The following is a 6,040-nucleotide window of genomic DNA, read 5'->3' on the forward strand; positions in this document are numbered from 1 at the left end:
AGAGGAGGAAGGAGCAGCGGAGAAGGTGGAGCAAGGCTAGAATCTTAAATTGGTGTCAAGGGGGAGGAGACTCAGACGGAGCATCAGCGGTCTGACACTTGAGACGTGGAGCTGCGCGCTGCGGCTCTGGAAGTGAAACTGAACTTCAATACAGACTTTTATACTTAACAACGAAGCAGCGTTGGTCCTTTGTGAGCTGGGACCTAGGGTAGCTCTGACACGGACTTAATTTGAAATAAAATTAGGAAGAATTTTGGTACTGCACGGGAAAGGTACAAAAAGGAAGTCTGCCTTCCCGTTGTGTAAATAATCTAAAGCAAAGAGACTGTAAGCTGTGACTTAAGAGGGAATATCTTCTTGGAATTAGTAATCTATCGTTTGGAAGAGTATTTCTCCCCAACGCTTGACAGGAGCGGAGGGGGGTGGAAATTGAACTTTTTATGCCTGTAAGAAAGGAACGAATTTAAAAAGAACGTCCGCTGCTTTGATCTCTGGAGTCGGACTGCCTTGACAGGGAAACTGAATGGTGCACTGTCAACACATTGGGATTGTTTATAGCAGTAATTTTATGTAACGATACGGTGTCTTTGAATGGACATACATAAAATAGCATTGAAGATAAATTTGAAACTGTGGCTAATTGGAAAAAAGGGGGTTTTTTAAGAGACATTGGCTACAAAATTACAAAGTGAAGCTGGAACTTTTCCCCCTAGTGGAGACTTTGTTGCTACAATAACAACTAAGCCACTAGAGTGAGAGCCAGTGGAAATTTCCTTTTCAAAACAAAGTACAAGAGTAAGACGTGACCTTGGCTCCGAATGAGAGTGTTATGGATAAAGAAAAGGGGAAATCTGAAGAAAGAAGCTTAAAATCAGGTAGACAATACAAGACTGATTTTTCCCACCAGCGGAGAGCTTCAACATCCGGAGGCACGGGTGCAGCTGCTGCCTCTCAAACAAAAGCAAGAGCTATGTCAGCAGAAGACGCTTTGGCACAAGCACTTGGCAAGATTAATGTATCTTTGGAATACTTAACGAAGCAGGGAACAGAGACAAGTAAACAAGTTGCAGAAACTAATAAACAAATTCTGGAAACTAATAAACAAGTGGCTGAGATCTCAGCAAAAATTGATCTGAACACGAAAAGTATTGATGAATTGGGAAGGAAGGTAAATTCTAACACAGACCATTGTAAGACTTTTGGAGGACTCGGCTACAACTCGAAAGATTGCAGAGGAAGCAAAGGAAATTGCAGTTGCCACCCAAGAGAGGATACCACCGGTCATCAGGAAATTGGAGGATCATGATCTGACTTTGTCTATGATTGAACTGCAGAGAAAAGAGAGAAATTTAAGGATCAGATCAGTTCCGGAAAGTGAGAAAGATAACTTGGCGGACTTCCTGACAAAAGAATTTTTGGACTTTTGGCAACAGGGCCTGGAGAAGGAGGAATTCAAGATAGTGAGTGCATTTAGGCTTGGCACAAGACAAAGGAAGGATAAGGCAAGAGACTGTTTAATAACATTAAGAACAAAGGAAGAAAGGGACAAAATTTTGAATCTGCACTACCAAAAAACCTTGGAGATTGAAAACTCTTATGTGGAGATCTTTAAAGATATCCCAAAGCACCTACTACAGAGATCTGGTTGTTCTATTGAAAAAAAACAAAATATTCTTCAGGTGGGAATTCCCACAAGGCCTATCTTTCAAATACAAAGGAAGGAAGACAAGAATAAAAACATTGAGTAATAAAGACAAATTCTTGAGAGACCACGAAGAGGATCTACAGAAGGAGGTGGAATCTGGGCAGGAACTGACATCATTGGGAAAAGGAACCCTGGATATATCAGACATATCGAACTTGTCATTCGGCTTGAAACCATCGACAGAGGAAGAACAACTACTCGGAGCAACAGGAGTAAGTAAATAGTCTCAACATGGCTCTGCAACCTAAGCTGGAATTGTAATGATTTGAATATGCCTCGAAAGAGGAAAGCTGTTTTTCATATATTGAAGAAAGAACAATTGTGTCAGGGAATCAGGAGCAGGAGCAATGGGGAGCTCTGACAAATTGGATTTGATTTGTCTACAAGAAACACATGTGTCAAGGCTGCCCAAGGTCCCAGCTCACAAAGGACCAACGCTGCTTTCTAATTAAATACAAAAGTCTTTATTGAAGTTCAGTTTCACTTCCAGAGCCGCAGCGCGCAGCCCCACGTCTCAACTGTCAGACCGCTGTTGACCCTTCTGAATCTCCTCCCCCTGTACACCAATTTAAGACCCTAGCCTTGCTCCACCTTTTCCGCTGCTCCTTCCTCCTCTGGGTCCGCCTGCCCGCCGGGGTCTCGCCCTTCCTAGCCTCCTCTGACGCTGATTCCCCTGAGCCTTCTCCCCCCCTCCGGCGGGCTTTAGGAGCTGGTTCCCCATCCAGGTCTCCTGCTGTCCCACGCGCCTGTACATTTGAACTTGGCTCGCGAGCCCAGCCAGCCATTTTCCTCCTAACCGTTTCACTGCTGCTGTCACTGCTTCCCCCTTCGGGTGGGCTAGCTGCAACTGACCTCCCCTCCATTCCCCCACTCTCCGATGGAGGCGTGGTCAGCCCTGACTTACTCTCCCTCCCCTCCGGAGGAGACGCTGGCCCTGACACATGTGACTCTTCCCCCCCACTACGCTCTGGTGGGGAAACTGGGGAAATCCTCCACTGCTGCTTTGGGGTTCCCCTCTGGCTGCTTGTTTCTGGTGCGTCCCCCCTGGGACCCCCCTTGCCCTGACCATCGGAGCCCCCTTCTGGGAATCTTCTGATTCGCTGGAGAAGCTCATGGAATCTCTCGGGCCACTGTCATAGTCCCCTACGCTTCCCTCGGATTCTTCCCCTTCGCTCTCCAATTCCTCTCTCCCCAGTGCTCCTGCTCCTGATTCCCTGACAACATGTGATGAGGTTACATAGGAAAATATTGGTGAATAAAAGATTGGGACAAGAATTTATTTCATCAAAGTTAAAAAAAGAGTTGTTGTCAGGGGATGGGGAACCAGCTCCTAAAGCCCGCCGGAGGGAGGGAGAAGGCTCAGGGGAATCAGCGTCAGAGGAGGCTAGGAAGGGCGAGACCCCGGCGGGCAGGCGGACCCAGAGGAGCAGCGGAAAAGGTGGAGCAATGCTAGGGTCTTAAATTGGTGTACAGGGGGAGGAGATTCAGAAGGGTCAACAGCGGTCTGACAGTTGAGACGTGGAGCTGCGCGCTGCGGCTCTGGAAGTGAAACTGAACTTCAATAAAGACTTTTGTATTTAACAACAAAGCAGCGTTGGTCCTTTGTGAGCTGGGACCTTGGGCAGCCTTGACAGTATGACCCTTCTCAAAATCAATCAGAATTAAACCTCGCAGCGTGGGTTGGTGCAGCGAGGGGCAAGACTTGGTGTTTTGCGAGCTCACGAAGATAGGCAAAGATGACTACAGAGGAGAAGGTGACAGAACTGCAAAAAGCAGTCACGACGCTTTACGCAGAAGTAGCAGCATCCAGGAAAAAAGAAGAAGAAGCAGTAGCGCTCTGCCAGGACCTGCGGACCAGGTGGGAACGTTGGGGCAAAGAGGGGCTGCCAGGACCCAACCCGGAGGGAGTTGGCCTCGGGAAGAGGGGGGGCAGCATAGTAGCCCACTTCGACGGGAACCTGCAGCAGTACCCTAACTTCAGAGCCGACATAGTTTACGCACTCAATTTGCTTCGGAAAGACTTTAGAGATGAGGAAGAGAAAGTGGGATTCATAATTACTCATCTGCATGGGGAAGCTAAATCGTGGCTGCGGAATTTATGGCGCGAAAATGATCCCGCCCTCCAAGATGCCGACGCATTTATCAACGCTATGGACGCTTGTTTTAAATCAACGGTAGATGTGGATGTGGCCAGGAGGGAAATGCATGGGCTGCAGCAGGGGAAAGCCACGGTGAGACAATATCACTCACGCTTTTTTGCGTTAGTGAATGTGCTGGGCTGGGAGAAAGACTCCGTTGCCGTCAGGGATCTGTTCTGGAAGGGACTGAATGGGGCCGTGAAAGATGAGCTGGCAAGGGGAGAAAGCACCACAGAGGTCGTCCAAAGAGCACTGGCAATAGGGGTGCGCCTGGAAGACCGCCCTCGGAGCAGAGAGGAGGGACGTAGGGCAAGCGCACCAGCCAGAACAACCCCCTTCCTACCCAAAGAGACAGGGCACGCGCTATCCACGCCTCCACTGGGGAGGGGAGAAGAGCCGATGGAGATAGGTGGTGCCAGGGCTCAGACAGCAAGCAGAGCCCAAACACCAGGAGCAGTCAAGGCGAAGACTCCTAGAGGGAGCAGGAAGTGTTACATCTGCGACAGTGCACAGCACATGGCCAAAGAGTGTCCCTAGAGGATCCGGAAGCACACTGCAGCCTCAGCAACAGTAAAGGGAGCAGTTCAGCAGCAAGAACAGCTGCAGGGAAAAGAAGAAGCCTGGTTGGAAACGGAAGCACAGGGGCCCAGCCAGGCGAGTCAGTGAAGCAGTCCCCAGAGATTTTACAGCCCACAGACCCCCTCCCACCCAAACCAGTGGTGCAACTCACCGCATCGCTCCAGCTGCCCAATGGGCTCACCCTGGAAGTCCCAATCACCATTGACTCTGGGAGCAACGCAGACTTTGTAGGAGTGGACTTCATCAAGCAACATCGCATAGCACTCCTACCAGCCACGATGCCCCTAAACGTCGTCACGGTCGATAGCAGGAAGATACTGGGAAGAGAGGTGGTACAGCAAACACCGCCGATGGTGATGCAAATTGGAAACCACCGCGAAGTCATCAGCTTCAACGTCACCCACCTGTCAGACACGCCCATAGTGTTGGGTATGAGTTGGCTGGATAGGCACAGCCCGGCATTAGCATGGTACCAGCGGCAATTGACCTTCTGCTCCTCCTACTGCGCAGAACACTGCATCCAGACCCGCCAGGAGGAGGAGGGGCAAGAGGATGAACCGCAGTTACACCTAGGCATGGTGCAAGCGGTACCCAACAAGTACAAGGAGTTTTTGGAGGTCTTCTGCGAGAGGGAAGCGGATAACTTGCCTCCCCACAGGCCTTACGACTGCAAGATTGACCTCCTGCCGGGAGCGACGCTGCCGACTGGGAAACTGTATTCCATGTCTAAAGACGAACTGCAAGAACTCAGGGAGTTCATAGATCACAACTTGAAGCAGGGGTTCATCCAAGAATCTAAAGCAGTGGGGGGCAGTCCCGTGTTTTTCGTGAAGAAGAAGGACACGCCCCAACGCAGGCTCATAGTTGATTATAGGGTCATAAATTCCAAAACAAAGCCCGCAGCATTCCCCATGCCCAAGATCGACGACCTGCTCGCGACGGTGAGGAAGGGACGGATCTTCACCAAGTTGGATCTACGAGGGGCGTACAACCTTATACGCATGCGGGAGGGCGATGAGTGGAAGACGGCCATGTTTACACCTTTAGGCACCTATGAATATCGCTGCTTCGTTGTTAAGTACAAAAGTCTTTATTGAAGTTCAGTTTCACTTCCAGAGCCAGAGCGCGCAGCTCTACGTCTCAACTGTCAGACCGCTGATGCTCCGTCTGAGTCTTCTCCCCCCAGACACCAATTTAAGACTCTAGCCTTGCTCCACCTCTTCCTCTGTTCCTTCCGCCTCTGATTCCGCCTGTCCGTTGGGGTCTCGCCCTTTCTAGACTCTTCTGACGCTGAATCCCCTGAGCCTTCCCCCTCCTTCCGGCGGGCTTTAGGAGCTGGTTCCCCATCCGGGTCTCCTGCTGTCACCCGCGCCTGTACATTTGAACTTGGCGCGCGCGCCCAGCCAGTGACTTTCCTCCTGACCGTTTCACTGCTGCTGTCACTGCTTTCCCCTCTGGGGGGGCTAACTGCAACTGACCTCCCCTCTGTTGGAGGCGTGGTCACCCCTGACCCACTTTCTCTCCCCGCTGGAGGAGACGCTGGCCCTGACACATGTGACTTCCCCCCCCACTACGCTCTGGTGGGGAAACTGGTCCTGATCCCCCACTGCTGCTTTGG

The sequence above is a fragment of the Podarcis filfolensis genome (genome assembly GCF_964270895.1).
Source record: "Podarcis filfolensis genome assembly, chromosome: Z".
In the NCBI taxonomy this organism is placed as follows: Eukaryota; Metazoa; Chordata; class Lepidosauria; order Squamata; family Lacertidae; genus Podarcis; species Podarcis filfolensis.